This window comes from Gossypium hirsutum, chromosome A08 (assembly GCF_007990345.1).
Source record: "Gossypium hirsutum isolate 1008001.06 chromosome A08, Gossypium_hirsutum_v2.1, whole genome shotgun sequence".
NCBI classification, from domain to species: domain Eukaryota; kingdom Viridiplantae; phylum Streptophyta; class Magnoliopsida; order Malvales; family Malvaceae; genus Gossypium; species Gossypium hirsutum.
Genome location: NC_053431.1, coordinates 107748259 through 107765809, shown reverse-complemented (window position 1 = coordinate 107765809; position 17551 = coordinate 107748259).

Below are 17551 nucleotides of genomic sequence, written 5' to 3'. Positions count from 1 at the left end.
AATATAAATATTTATGTATGCAATATATAAATATAAAATGATGTTATATCAATAATTGTGTTAATAATTTACAAGAACTGAATCAAATTAAAGTTCATGTATACAATTGCACACTAAACCATTGTCCATGTATGCTGTAGAAGCCCAAAATTTGCTCAGCCCAAATATATTACAACTAAACCCACAAAACCCAAACCCGTTTACAACATTTTAAACCCAAACATCAGCCCAAAACTTAAAATTAACCTAGCCCATTAGACAAACTAGGATTTCAGAAAAGCTGAAACCCTAGCCACCTTGTCCCGTTCGGCCACTTGCCCTTGCCATCACCTGCCCACTGCAGCACCGGCCACCATCTCGGGTCACCTTCACCGCTACAGCACCTGCAAGCAATTAAAACGAAAAGACAGAAAGTAGAAAGAGATTTTTGTACAATGGCTATAAAAGCCGATTTAAAACTTTGTAAAAGGGTCGGTTGTTTTTAGCAATACAAAGCAGCAAATTTCTAGAGTACAAAAACAGTCTTCACAATATCAAAAAACCAGATTCAAGCACATAAAGAAGACAACAAATAGCAAACACAAAAGGTTGTTGATTTGTTTTATTTCTTTCTTTGAAACTACACATATACTTATAAATATTTCATTTTTATTTGTGTTCTATGTATATATATAAGGTATATTAATAAGTTTTTTAAAAAAAAACGAAAAAAATAAAATTTTTACCTTTTCCGGCCACCGTGTACAGTGGCCGGCGGTGATGACTAGCCGGATCTCACCGGAGCAGAACCCCCTGCAGAGAAAAAAATAAAGAGGGGTGATTTTTTATTTTTTTGAAACATATGAAAGAATGAATTTAAAAAAAAAATTAGCCTTATATAGCCTCCCAAAACAACGTCGTTTTGGGGGCTGTCCTTTAACCCCAAAACGACATCGTTTTGGCCTATACCCGGTCCGTCCGACCCGACCCGCTAGAGGATCCACGTGTTTTTGATTAATGGGTTATTTATGCGCGCGGTCCTTCAGCTTTTTCACTCTTTTGCAATTAAGTCATTTTTTATTTTCAATTTGGCCCCATAATTTTTTGCGCTTTTCAATTTAATCCCTGATGATGCGCTGCGTTTTGAGGGGAAGGAAATATTGCTGTTTCAGTCCCCTTACATTTCTCACGTGTTCAAATAAGCCCTTTCTCTTTCTTTTTATTTCAAATTCGCCCCAAAACTTTATTTTCGCTTCGAATTTAGTCCTTTTTCCAGAATTAATTTGATTTTTATATTATTTTTGCCTTTTTTATATTATTATTTATTATTTATTATTATTATTATGTGTTATTATATATATATATATCTTTAATATATATATATGAATATATTTAGGTAATATTATTAACAATTGTATTGTAACATTATTATTATTTCTAATATGTATATATTATGTATATTTCTAATACTATATGGCATATTTCTAACACTATTATTATTTATATATATATGTACGTATTTATGTAGTGTATGAATATTTTTTTATTATCATTTATAATATAGGTATATATTGTATATATTTTATATATTATGTATATATTTTTAATGTCATTAGTTATATATTTCTTATACTATTCCATGTATGTATTTTATATCATCTTATGTATACATTCTTAAATACTATGTTATATATGTATATATTTTTAATACCATATTATGTATATATTTTTGTACATAGTATTATTTTCTAATTACTTCATTTTAATATTCTTATTATATTATGTTTACGTATACATAGCGTTACTAATTTTCTTTTATTATTTTTATTTTCCCCTGTACATATTGTCGTTTATACGTTCTTATTATTACTATATCTATTATTTATTAGTATTTTACTATTACTATTATTAGTATTATTTTTTTAAAATCAATACTTATATGTATATATTATGTTTTTATAATACTATACTTTTTAATACCATATGTATTGTGTATATTCTTAATATTATATATTGTATGTATTTTCTTAATAACTATATTATATGTATATATACAGTATGTACGTATTTTTAATATTATTATGTATTTTTTTAATATATATATATATGTGTGTGTGTATATTTATGTAATATTAATAGTTATTTTTTAACATTATTATTATTTCTAATAGGCGTATACTATGTAAATATTTTAGTACTATAATATATATACATGTTTTTATTATATATATATTACGTATATGTATCTTTTTAATATTATATCTTTATATATGTCATGTATATATTTCTAATGCTATATTACATTTTTTACATATTATCTTATGAATATATATTATTTTTAATAACTATATTATGCACGTATTTTTAACGCTATATTATATATATTTTTAGTACTATGTATATATTTTTATTCTTATTATTACTTATATATTTTAATACATACATATATTTATATATCATTATCATTGGTTTTATTATTATTATTATTATTATTATTCCTGCTTTCAATACGTATTGTTTATACTTTTAATCTAGTATTATATGTTTTATATATATGTTCATTACTATTTCATGTTTAGATTATTACTATTATTATCATGTTTAGTATCATATGCATTATTTTTTATTTATACTATTATTATCGCATATACATTGTTAATGTTTTATATATTATTTGCTTCGTATATTCTTAACTTTTTATTATTATTTGTCTGTTCCGAATTTAGCCTATTTGTTCATATATTTTTTCAACATCAATATAGTTTCCTTTTACTTACTTTATCTAGAAATATTTTCATTCTTGTTTTTAACTAATTTCAATAAATAAGGCAACGTGCCGATTTAACATTAAGCCGTTGATTTCATCGCTATTTTGGGTGAATATCATCGGCTCATGTTAAAAACGGAACGCCCTTCTCAAAAGAAATTGAAATTTTAAAAATTCTCGTGTTTTGATCGGATCACGATTAAAATTTAAACTGAACTCGTATTTTAGAAAATTAAGACAACACATGTTTAGTAAAGATACCAATTTTGGGCGTCGCGAGGGTGCTAATACCTTCCTCGTGCGTAATCGACTCCCGAACCCTATTTTTCTCTGGATTTTCGTGTAGACCCAAATTCGGCCTTCATTTTTGTTCAAGAATAAGTTTTCTTTAAAAAAAAGATTTATTAGGTGTCCGATCACACCTAGAAAAAAGATCGGTGGCGACTCATTTTCTCTTTAAAACCGAAATTCCATTTTTAAAATTTCAAATAATCGCCTCAATTAGTGACCCAAAGCAAAAAATTTTACGACGCTATAGCTGGCGACTCCGCTGGGGACCCATTTTTGAGAGTCGAGTCGAATTAAACACGTGTTGTCAAAATTTTTGAATTTCCTTGTTCAAATTAATATTTAGTCGTGATCCTCAAGTTTTGTTTTCAAAAAATCAGGCATTTGCATATGTTATAAATATTTTTTCTAACTTGTTTTATCCTTTTGCTTGGCAGCTTTAAGTCCTTATAGTTTTAGCTTCTTTTAGTTTTAAATAAAAACGAAAAGGTTTGTGAGTTTCTCTCCATACACTAAGTACTTGCATTTTTGCATAACATGAGCTCTCTACCCGGGCTCCGTCCGCTTAAGTGGAAGTAAACGCTATGCCTTCGTGAGTTAACTCGTCCCTCCGTATAGGCTAGTGAATACTTCCGAGTTACATATGACTTATGCTTTCGTGAGTTAACTTGTTCCTCCGCATAGGCATAAGTGAATGTAATCCCTCGAATTGAACTCGTGAGCCTGTGATGGGCTACGACCGAGGCTTCATACTAGTCTTAGTAGACGATAGTAGGAACAATTCGAGTACCTTTCTAGAACCAAAACCGCATATAGTAAACCATATGAGCCACCTAATTAGAGTCATGCCGACCTTCTGTCCGTTAATAGTCACCAAAATAAGTACACGGGAGAAACGCCTCTTGCCTTTCATTTCCTTTACATTTACACTGTTTATGCAAAGAAATTGAATTGCGTAGCTTAATTTGTTAAAGTTTCTATAGTTTTTCTCAGATTATATTTGTTGTGGTTACTAACCAAGTTTGTTTGTCTTTATTTTTATCTTTTTCATCATGCATCATAGGCATCTTGATTAAGGAGGTGTTGATTAGAGATTGGTTGCCAAAAACGGGTTTCTGATGGAGGAGTCAATTACACAAGTGACCGAGAAAAATGCTGTGATTCGAGACTGGTCTTTGAAAACTCAGAAAGTGAAAGGGGACAGGTTAACGGAAGGATGTATCTCCAATCTTCCCGATCAAGTAACTTCAAATGCTCGTTAGAATAACCTCGAAGATTTGACTCGGATTTGGAAACAGTGGGATTCAGAAACTAGAGGCATCTTTACCAAAAAGTACGATGATATAGCCCACTTAATCGCCGTCAACGTAGACGAACAACTGATTCAAGCCATGATTCGATTCTAGGATCCAGCTTACCAATGTTTCACTTTCAATCAGGAAGATATGACTCTAACCATAGAAGAGTATGCTGCCTTACTTCGTATTGACAGTGTACAATTCAGCAAGATATATGTGAAAGAGCCCAAACCAATGACCTTTAAGAAAAAGTTAGTGAGATTGACGAGAATGACTGATATGTAGGCAAAAAAGCAAATAAAGAAAAAGAATGAGGTTAGTTGTGTTCCGTGGTTTTCTCTGCGAGATTTAGTTCAAAACCATCCAGATATTGTGAAGAGGATTGATCTGTGTGCTTTGGCCATCTATGGATTAATTATTTTCCCAAAAGTTCTTGGGAATATAGAAGTCGCGGTAGTAGATTTCTTCGAAAGATTGAAGCAAGGGATTAACCCCGTTCCAGCTATCTTGGCCGAGACTTTTAGATCTTTAAGTTGTTGTAGGAGGAAAGGGGAAGGACATTTTATCGGATGCGCACAGTTACTTAATGTCTGGATTCTAAGCCATTTCTAGAAAGTGGAGCGCACACATTTCCACATGTTTTCAAAAACATTCGCCCCATTGAAAGCTTACCTTGAGAAAGATTAGCCGAAAGATGTCACCGAGCAGTACTGGGTTTCAGTTTTTCAAAACCTTCACGCTAAAAAGATAACCTGGAGAGCACCATGGATCCGTCCTTCAGTTCTGATATATAAATGCAGAAGCTAAGATTGGGTGCCTTTACTAAGATTATGGGGAGGAATCGGATATGCTCCGTTAATGGTTCAAAGGCAGTTTGCTTCACGACAGTTCATACTCACTACCGGAGGATTAGCACAATCATAGTTCGCATTTACGGGTGAAGGCTACATGAAAAGAGTCCGAGATACTGCAAAGTCTTGGAAGGAAATTCACCTAATGGAGTTAGCTCTCTACGCTGATACCATCACTCAAGATTATGACATATGGAGAAAACGACGAGTGAATAGTCAACAAGTCTCATCGACGAGTTACACTTTTCGGAATCCTTTCTCAGAAGAAATGCCATCCGAGCTGGAAGTAGTGAGACATGAATTCGAACATGAAAAGGCCAAGCTGTTACGGGATATTAGTTCTCTTCAAGAGGAAAACTACCAGCTAAAGATCGATGTTCAGATTGAAAAGTCCCAAACCGTGAAAATCCAAAGAAAAACTGAGATCGTGAGAAATGACTTAAAGGACCTTCATTTGGAAAATAAGAAATTAAGAAACACTATAAAAAATAGTGGGTTGGGCAAATTGTCAGCAGAATGGAAGGAAGATGTTAGCAACATCAAAGGAGGAATGGAATTCTGGAAAGGGAAAGTAAAGAAAGAAGAGGAAAAAGCTGCGCATGCTGTGATAGAATTAAGAAAGAAGAATGCTGAGTATGAAACGGTGACTGCAGAATTTGTGACTAGTCAGTCCGGACGTCAAGAGCTAAGAAGGAAAATACGAGATCTAGAAAATATGCTGCAATCTCGTTAGCAACAATTAGATACTCTTCTAAAAGCTCTAGAAGAAAAGAATGATCAGTACGACAGAGACACTCGTACTTATGAAAGAGTTCTCTAAGAAAAAGAAATGCAACTCGGCTTTTTGATTAATGAAATTCGCAAGGCAGTTATGCAAGTTGTGCAATTATCAGATGAAGCCGAAGCTCTCAGTTGCCAATTCCCTCCGAGCCAAAGATCAAGCATATCAGAATTCTTAGAACGAGTGAAGAAACAAGGCGATGTGGCCAGAAAATTTATGTAACTGTTGAATCAAAGATAGTGAAACGTTTTGTAATAGACTCTTTTGATTAATGAAATGCCTAAGTAGGGGCCATCTTGAAATCAACACCAAATTCTTGCACATTCATTCATAACTAACATTTACTTGACATTCATTTATTCATTCATTGCATGTACATATCACCATAATCATGCACTAAGGCTAAAACCGTATAATTCGAAAGTTGCGACACTCCAAGTCTAGAATCACGCCATTCTTATAGGATGCATCGAAAAGCTAGAATTATGGAAGCCGAGTTCAATGAGAGAATTGAAAGGATGGAAAGGGCCCAAAGAGAGTTGTAAGAGCAGTTGACTAAGTCACAACAGGAAGCAAGATATTTGATGTTAATATCTCGAGAGGAATCGCTCGAGCAAAGAGATCAGATGGCCAAAATGATGGAGATGATGATAGCTTTGGTTAAAAGAAAAGGACCTATGCAGAGCCCTGACACTATGGAGCCTCAGCTAAGAACTACTCATGATCAGGATCCTCTCTATCCCCTAGGATTCACTCCACCTCATGCACATGTAATGCAAAGAGAATGTCCTCGAGGAGAATCTAAAGCTTGGAGCAACGCCCTGTACCCCCTGCTCATCTGGGGCAAGGTATATTCGTACCGAACCCCGGTGCTAATCCTGCCGATCCCCATGTTCCAGATTTGGATGACCCGGTAGAAATAGCTAGGTTGAAAATGGATGATCATGATGTTCAGGATAAGTACAGGAGTTTGGAAAAAAGACTCAAAGCGATAGAAGGTACTGAAGCCTTCTCTGCATTGAGTGCTAAGAAGCTCAGTTTGGTGCCCGATCTGGTTCTGCCTCTGAAATTCAAAGTACCAGATTTCAAAAAATACAATGGCACGAGATGTCCAAAGGCGCATCTTGTCATGTTTTATCGGAAGATGACTGGTTACGTGAATGAAGATAAATTGTTAATACACTGTTTCCAGGACAGCTTAGTCGGATCGGCCCTTCGATGGTATAATCAACTTAGTAGAGAAAGAATACGATCATGGAAAGACTTGGCATCAGCATTTTGTGAATAATACAAGCATGTATCCGACATGGTTCCTGATTGACTAACTCTGCAGATGATGGAAAAGAAGCCGACGGAGACTTTTAGGCAGTACACGCAAAGGTGGAGGAATATCTCGGCTCAAGTAGAACCCCCATTGACTAAAATTGAAATAACGATCCTCTTCATCAACACTTTAAAAGCACCGTTTTATGATAAGGTGGTAGGAAGTGCCACGAAAGACTTCACAGATATTGTAATATCTGGGGAACTTAGAGAAAATGCCATAAAAAGTGGAAGGATGGAAGGTTCTGAGAGCTCGAAAAGGGCAGCACCTGTAAAGAAAAAAGAGGCAGAAGCCTATATGGTGGGAACTAAGAATCACTACACTTCTAATCCGTATCCAAGCCAGCCACGACCTCGATATCGCCCACCTCCAAACTTCTATTATCCTCCCCAAAGCCCTTACCATCAAGCACCACCTCATTACCCTTATTATCCCGTCTACGCCACAAATAACCAATGGCCAGTCACTACGTTCCCACAGAATACCATGCCAGCTCGAAGCCAACCTAAAGATGAACAAAGACCGACAAGATCCAATCTTAAAAAAACCCAGTTCACCCCAATTTTCGTGTCATACGGAGAGCTGTACCCAAAATTGTTGGAAAAATAATTAATATCCCCACATTATATGGCACCCCTGAAGCCTCCATACCCAAAATGGTACGATCCTAATGCCAGTTGCATGTACCACGCCGGAAACCAGGGGCATTCTATATAAAATCGTCTGGCTTTAAAAGGAGGGTTCAAGGTCTTATTGATGTAAGCATTTTAAGATTTGATGGTACTAGCAATACAACTGGAAATCCGCTCCCTAACCATACTGAAGGGAATGTAAGTACGATAAACGAGGAAGACAAGTGGCGAACCAAAAGTTGCATTTCTGAAATAAAGACACCTTTACAGAAGATATGGAAGGAGATAGTTGAAAAGGGTTTGTTTTGTTGCCCTTACAGACTTTTTGAAGAAGGAAGTATAAAAAGTCAATATTTTTGTGACTTCCATGGTATTGAAGGGCATGACATTCAGTATTGTAAGGAATTTAGAAAGTTACTTCAAGACATGATGGACAACAAGGAGATTGAGATCTTTAACAAAGAGGCCAAAAATGGAGAAGTATGCGCTTCTGACAATCAATCATCAAGTTTTCCTTATAGCACCGATCGTCCATTGGTGATTTATTACGATGCAAAAAAGGAATAAGTGAAACCGAAAATAATAATTGAAGTATCATCTCTGTTCCCTTACAAAGACAACAAGGCAATATCATAAAAATATGATGTCAACATTATCATACCTGAAGGTGAAAAATCCAAAGCTACGACCGGAAATGTTGGCAAAGTAGGACACTTCACCCGTAGCGGGAGGTGTTATTCTAAAGTGGCCGAACCAATAAAAAAGACTAATTACTTGAAGCAGAAAGGAAAGGCACCGATGCAGGAGGCTGAGGTTGAACTTGAGACTCCTTTCGAACAAGAAGTTAAAAGGCCTGTGAATGAAGAGGAAGCACATGAATTCTTGAAGTTTATCAAGCATAGTGAATATAACATCGTGGAATAGTTAAGCAAACAACTGGCACGAATCTCGATATTATCCCTACTGTTGAATTCAGAACCACATCGGAATGCTTTGCTGAAAGTGTTAAATTAAGCTTACGTGGCAAGCAATATATCTGTCGAAAACCTTGATAGGTGGGTGAATAACCTGAACGTGGATAATTTCATTTCTTTCAGTGATGATGAAATACCGCTAAATGGTAGGGGCTCCGTAAAAGTATTACATATCATAACCCATTACAAGGGTTATATAATACCGAATGTGCTCATTGATAACGGGTCAGCACTCAATGTCATGCCTTTGGCTACACTTTCTAGAATTCCAATTGATTTATCCTATCTGAGGCCTTGTCACTCTACAGTAAGAGCAGTCGATGAGACAAGACGAGAAGTCATGGGAAAAATCAAAATTCCTCTAGAAGTGGGCCCCTATATATATGACATCGAGTTTCAGGTCATGGACATCACGCCTTCATATAATTGCCTTTTAAGAAGGCCTTGGATCCACTCTGCTGGGGCAGTTCCTTCATCTCTCTATCAAAAAGTGAAGTTTATTATGGATGGTCTTTTGGTCACTGTCGTGGGTGAGGAAGAGATTGTCGCATCTATCTCTGTTGATACACCATACCTCGAAGTAAGCAAGGATGCAGTAGAATATTCCTTCCGTTCCTTCGAATTCATCAATACTACGTTTGTTACTGAAGGAAATAAAATTCCCGTGCCCAAGTTGTCAAGGAATACCCAGATGGAAATTGAGTTGACTGTGGGAAAGGGAGCCCGAGCAAGAAAAAGTTCGGAAAGATATCAGTAATGAATAGTTAGAGCTCTCAAACCAGTGCCTCATAAGGCTCGATATGGTTTAGGGTTCCAACTGGATATGTGACAAAGAAGAAAACAATTGCAGAAAGATCGAGAAAGGCAGATTGCAAGAGCCTTAGGCTGAGAATTAGAATGAGAGCCCATAACGTACCCTCCTTTGTCAAAAACATTTATATCTGTAGGAATGATATACCCCAAGCAAGATAATCCACGAAGCACACTGTTATTAATTGAAAAGGGTCTTCAGAATGTCAGTATAAATGTCATTGACAAAGGAAGTGATGCAATTAAAGATGTTTTAACAATACGCCATTGTCCTCCTGGATTCATTTTGAACAATTGGACTGTCGTTGATCTCCTTGTAGTTTTTAAGTCTTCTCCAGAGTAATGCTCAATGTTAACATTCTTCTTTTTGTGTGTCCCTAAGTAATAGTGGGATTCTTTTGTAAGAGCTTATGTTTACTCTTTATCATTTAAATGAACATTAATGGATATGCATTTTGTCATGGTCTTTTCATTCTCATTAAATTCACAAATTTTCCCTCTTCTCACAGCCTGTCATTGCATATATCTCACATCATGCCATTATGCTTATTGGTCCCAATACTTTAATACTCCTCTATAGTTTTCTTTTCCATTCAACTTTCAGGTGCTCAGATATCAACGATATGAACAAACCCGTTACAAATCTTGAAATCAATTTCGAGAAAGCTATTTGTTTAGGAGAGTTCGAAGCTGAGGAAAATGTTGAAGACTATGTCTCGTCTCCTGACTTACTAAGAATGGTAGAATAAGAAGATAAACAGTTCTACCTCATCAAGAATCTGTTGAGATAGTAAACCTGGAAAATAAAGAAAAGAGACAAGAAGTGAAGATTGGGACCTCCATTTCAGATAACACCAAATATGATTTGATCACTTTGCTTCATGAGTACAAAGATGTATTTGCATGGTCGTATCAGGACATGCCAGGATTGGATGAGGACGTAGGGGTTCATAGACTCCCACTAAAACCAGAATGCAAACCCATTCAACAGAAGCTAAGACGAATGAGACCTAAAATGCTGTTAAAGATAAAAGAAGAAGTCAAGAAGCAATTCAATGCTGGCTTCCTACAAGTCTCCAAGTATCCACAATGGGTAGCTAACATAGTCCCAGTACCGAAGAAAGACAGCAAGGTACGAATGTGTGTGGATTATCGCGATCTGAATCGAACAAGTCCTAAAGATAATTTTCCTTTGCCACGCATCGATACATTGGTGGATAATACAGCCAAACATTCATTGTTTTCGTTCATGGATGGATTCTCGGGTTATAATCAGATAAAGATGGCTCTTGAAGATATGGAGAAAACTATATTCGTAAATATGTGGGGAACATTCTGTTATAAGGTGATGCCGTTTGGATTAAAGAACGCTGGGGAAACATATCAGAGGGTCATGGTGATGCTGTTTCATGACATGATGCACAAAGAAATAGAAGTCTACGTCGATGATATGATCACCAAATCCAATGGGGAAAGAGAGCATGTTGGGAACTTCAAGAAGTTGTTCGAAAGACTAAGAAAGTTCCAACTGAAGCTCAATCCAGCCAAATGTACGTTTGGGGCTACCTCAGGAAAATTGCTAGACTTCATCGTCAGCGAGAGAGGCATCGAAGTTGATCCAGATAAGATAAAAGCCATACAAGAACTACCACTTCTGTGTATACAAAAAGAAGTCAGAGGATTTTTAGGGAGGTTGAACTACATCGCTCGGTTCATTACTCAACTTACCAACCAGTGTGACCCAATTTTTTGACTCATTCGAAAACATAATCCAGGAGAATGGAATGAGGAATGCCAAGTGGCTTTTGACAAGATAAAACAGTATTTGTCTAGTCCCCCGGTGCTAGTACCACAAACTCTAGAAAGACCGTTAATATTGTATCTGACTGTGTTCGAAAATTCAATGGGTTGCGTACTGGGGCAACATGATGAGTCAGAGAAAAGAGAAAAGGCAATTTACTATCTCAGCAAAAAGTTCACAGAGTATGAGGCAAAATATTCGTCAATTGAAAAATTCTGTTACGCATTGGTTTGGGTAGTTCGGAGGCTCAGGCAATATATGTTGTATCATATGACATAGTTAATTTCAAAGCTAGACCCAATAAAGTACATGATGGAATCACCTGCACTTTTAAGAAGAATGGCACGATGGCAGATCCTACTATCAGAATACGATATCGTCTATGTGAGCCAAAAGTCGATAAAAGAGAGTGCAATAGCTGATTTCTTAGCAATTCGAACAACCGAGGAATACGAGCCATTGAGATTTGATTTCCCAAATGAAGACTTGATGTGCATTACGGGAAAAGAGTGCGAGTCATTAAAAGAAAAGTCATGGAAAATGAGTTTTGATGGCGCATCGAATGCCTTGGGGCATGGGATTGGAGCAGTCTTGGTATCACCGGAAGGGAGCCATTATCCGTTCACTGCCAGGCTGAATTTCTTCTGTACCAATAACATAGCGGAATATGAGGCCTGTATCATGGGACTTGGTGCAGCTATTGAACGAAACGTCGAAATTAGTCAAATACAGCAATCTAGTGGCAGGACTGATTAAAGAATTCAAAGAAATAACTTTTAATTACTTCCTACGAGAAGAAAACCAATTGGCTGATACCCTGGCCACTTTGGCTTCAATGTTCAAAGCAAACAGAGAAACAGAAATAATGCCTCTTCAAATGAGCATATATGAAGTCCCTGCACATTGTTTAAGCATTGAGAAAGAGCCAGATGGACGGCCATGGTTTCATGATATCTTGGAATATGTCAAGAATCAAAAGTATCCCGAACAAGCAAACGAGAACGATAAAAGAACAATCAGAAGAATGGCAGTAGGATTTATTCTTGATGGGGACATTTTATACAAAAGAGGAAAAGATCAAGTGCTCTTAAGATGCGTGGATGATATTGAAGCTAGAAAAATACTTGAAGATGTCCATGAAGGAATTTGTGGGACACATGCCAATGGTTTCACTATGGCCAGGAAGATTATGAGACTCGGTTACTACTGGCTGACGATGGAGAGTGATTGTATTAGCTATGCACAAAAGTGCCACAAATGTCAAATTTACGGCGATAAAATTCATGCGGCCCCTTCGCCCCTTCATGTTATGACTTCTCCGTGGCCTTTTTCTATGTGGGGCATGGATGTTATAGGGCCAATTTTCTCAAAAGCTTCAAATGGACACCAGTTCATTTTTGTGGTTATTGATTATTTCACAAAATGGATAGAAGCTGCTTCATTTGCCAATGTGACAAAGACTGCAGTTTGCAAGTTTTTGAAAAAGGAAATCATTTGCCGATATGGTTGGCCTAAAAGAATCATTTCAGATAACGTCTTGAATCTGAACAACAAGATGATGAAGGAAGTGTGTGAGCAATTTCAAATAAAACATCATAACTCATCACCCTATCGCCCGAAAATGAATGGAGCTGTTGAAGCGGCCAACAAGAATATTAAGAAGATTATTGAGAAAATGACCGAGACATATAAAGACTGGCACGAGAAGCTACCATTTGCTTTGTATGCATATCGCACATCTGTGCAGACATCTACAGGAGCAACCCCTTTCTCTCTGGTCTATGAAATGGAAGCTGTGCTACCCATCAAAGTTGAGATCCCCTCTCTACGAGTCTTAATGGAGTCAAAACTAGAGGAAGCAGAGTGGGTTCAAGCTCGATATGACCAGTTAAACCTTCTCAAAGAAAAACGTTTGAAGGCAATCTGTCATGGACAGATATACTAGAAGAGAATGATCGCAGCCTATGACAAGAAAGTACGGCCAAGAGAATTTCACGAAGGAGAACTCGTGCTGAGAAAGATTCTCCCAATAGAAAAAGACCTGCGAGGAAAATGGGCACCAAATTGGGAAGGACCATACGTCGTAAAGAAGGCATTCTCGGGTGGAGCTTTGATTCTCACTGAGATGGATGGGAAGGAGTTACCTAATTCAGTAAATTCAGATGCTGTGAAGAAATATTATGTCTAAGAAAAAAGAAAGATCAAGGTGAAAACCCGAAAAGGGCGTCTTGATTAACATAAAAGATTAGGATGAAAACCCGAAAGGGCGTTCTAATGAAACAAACACTGGGCTTAAAAAGCAAGGTGTTTTGAATAGTGGGTCAAGCAACAAGACTACAGTATTTGAAGCATTTCTAAAAAACTCGAGATCTTCTACGCAAGAAGCCATGCTTGAAAAGATTCTTGATTAAGAAACGTGGAAGGGTTCATGTGTTGAATATCTAGAGCATTTGTATCCGTTGAATTGCGATCCTATTCCTCTTTATGATACTTTTTACTATTCTTGGTTAAACTTTCTTTGTTTGTTACCTTTGAAATAAATAAATGTAAGGAACCCTTTTTGTCCCTACCCGACCATTTTCATGCATCTCATTATGTGGTTTATTTACATGATAAATAGTGAAATGACATACTCTAAACAAAAGAAATGTTAAGCATTACCCGGATAAAAATTCGATAAGAACAAGAGCCTCAAAGCAAAGACAAAGTTCAACAAGGGACAAAAGAGTGATATCTAAGAAACGCAGATTATTCGTGAAACTTGGGGATGGGTACAGGACCTAAAGAGAAAGTCAAGAGCCGAAGTAATGAATGCAGATCATCACAAAAATCGTGACGAAAAAGGACATACGACTAACATGCCTAAGGCGCATAGCATAACCAGATAGGCATAAAGGCATTTAAGACAAACATGTGCATATCATGATAACGTCATACATGACATATTTTTAATACCATATTATGTATATATTTTTGTACATAGTATTATTTTCTAATTACTTTATTTTAATATTCTTATTATATTATGTTTACGTATACATAGCGTTACTAATTTTCTTTTATTATTTTTATTTTCCCCTGTACATATTGTCGTTTATACGTTCTTATTATTACTATATCTATTATTTATTAGTATTTTACTATTACTATTATTAGTATTATTTTTTAAAAATCAATACTTATATGTATATATTATGTTTTTATAATACTATATTTTTTAATACCATATGTATTGTGTATATTCTTAATATTATATATTGTATGTATTTTCTTAATAACTATATTATATGTATATATACAGTATGTACGTATTTTTAATATTATTATGTATTTTTTTAATATATATATATGTGTGTGTGTATATTTATGTAATATTAATAGTTATTTTTTAACATTATTATTATTTCTAATAGGCGTATACTATGTAAATATTTTAGTACTATAATATATATACATGTTTTTATTATATATATTACGTATATGTATCTTTTTAATATTATATCTTTATATATGTCATGTATATATTTCTAATGCTATATTACATTTTTTGCATATTATCTTATGAATATATATTATTTTTAATAACTACATTATGCACGTATTTTTAACGCTATATTATATATATTTTTAATACTATGTATATATTTTTATTCTTATTATTACTTATATATTTTAATACATACATATATTTATATATCATTATCATTGGTTTTATTATTATTATTATTATTATTCCTGCTTTCAATACGTATTGTTTATACTTTTAATCTAGTATTATATGTTTTATATATATGTTCATTACTATTTCATGTTTACATTATTACTATTATTATCATGTTTAGTATCATATGCATTATTTTTTATTTATACTATTATTATCGCATATACATTGCTAATGTTTTATATATTATTTGCTTCGTATATTCTTAACTTTTTATTATTATTTGTCTGTTCCGAATTTAGCCTATTTGTTCATATCTTTTTTCAACATCAATATAGTTTCCTTTTACTTTCTTTATCTAGAAATATTTTCATTCTTGTTTTTAACTAATTTCAATAAATAAGGCAACGCGTCGATTTAACATTAAGCCGTTGATTTCATCGCTATGTTGGGTGAATATCATCGGCTTATGTTAAAAACGGAACACCCTTCTTAAAAGAAATTGAAATTTTAAAAATTCTCGTGTTTTGATCGGATCACGATTAAAATATAAACTGAACTCGTATTTTAGAAAATTAAGACAACACATGTTTAATAAAGATACCAATTTTGGGCGTCGCAAGGGTGCTAATACCTTCCTCATGCGTAACCGACTCCCGAACCCTATTTTTCTCTGGATTTTCGCATAGAGCCAAATTCGGCCTTCATTTTTGTTCAAGAATAAGTTTTCTTTTAAAAAAAATGATTTATTAGGTGTCCGATCACACCTAGAAAAAAGACCGGTGGCGACTTATTTTCTCTTTAAAACTGAAATTCCATTTTCAAAATTTCAAATAATCGCCTCAATTAGTGACCCAAAGCAAAAATTTTTACGACGCTACATTTGCTTTTGGGATTTAACCCATTTTGAGATATATATATTTTAAAATAATAATTTATATTTATCTTATTTAGATTTATATTATAAAAAAAATCCAAGATACACAAGTTAAGTAGTTCACCATATTTAACCTTAAACACTAAAAATTAAACCCCAAACCCCAAATCCTAGACCATAAACTTTAAATCCTAGTCCATAAACCTACACCCTAAACCCTAAATATATATATTACAAGGGACAAAAGTAATTAAAAAAGAATCTTATTGCTTACCTAAACCCTAAAATAAATTGATTTTTTGTCATTTTATCAAAAATCCTAACCCTTAAACCCTACTAGCATAACCCCTAAACCATGAACATTACTAAAACCCTAACTATAAAATAATAAACCCCAAACCCCAAACCCTAAACTTTAAACCATAAACCCTAAACTCAAAACTCTAATCACAAAATAAAAAATATTATATCATAAACCCTAAAACCCAAAATCATAGACATTAAACCTTAAATCATAAACCCTAAATCATAAAATAATTTTTTTACGGCGTTTTTCGAAAAGTGCCGCTAATACTACTAAATCTCAACAAACGACGTCGTTTTAGTCAACTTTTTTACGGCGTTTTCTGAAAAGCGCCGCTAATGCTCGATCTATTGCGGCGTTTTCTGAAAAGCGCCGCTAATTCTCGATCTATTACGGCGTTTTTCAAAAAAAGCCGCTAATGCCGTCGTTTTGCTAAACTTTTTTGTGGCATTTTCTGAAAAGCCCAGCTAATGCTCGATCTTTAGCGGTGTTTTTCAAAAAGCGCCGCGAATGCTCGATCTTTAGCGGCGTTTTTCAAAAAAGGCCACTATAGCTCTATCCTTTTGCGGCGTTTTCTTACTAGCGCCGCCAGTGTACAACTTTTGCGGGGTTTTTGGTTCAAAAGCCGCTAAAAACGCCGCTAAAAGCCTATTTTGCTGTAGTGCATCTTGCAAGCCATTGAACTGAATAAACTGCTGGATCATCTGAATTGTATTTGGCTTCAGTTCAAAATTGTTTGCAGCGACGATAGGTCGAACAATACTCGATTCAGCCCTAGTGAGATTGGGCTTAGTATAATCGTACATAGTACGAGGAGCAGGATTCTGATTTATAGGAATTGCGGCAACCACAGGAGGTAGCAGATTATTCTGATTTTTAGCCATCTCCTCGGTAGTATTAGTATCATCCTCGTGTTCTTCCTATATATACTTTAAGCTCCGCCTTATTTCTCTACGATTTCTACGAGCTGTACTTTCAATTTCACTATCGAATAATAATGATCCTGACGGATTCCTTCTAGTAATAAACTACAGAAACCTGCCAGAAGCAAATAAAAGAAAATTTAGTAAATAAAAATAAAAATAAAAATAAATTGCAACAAAAATAAAAATGGCTAAAGTAATAAAAATCAAGCGTTCCTAATATCTTAGTCCCCAGCAACTGCGCCAAAAACTTGATGATCGTTTTATGAATCACTAAACTA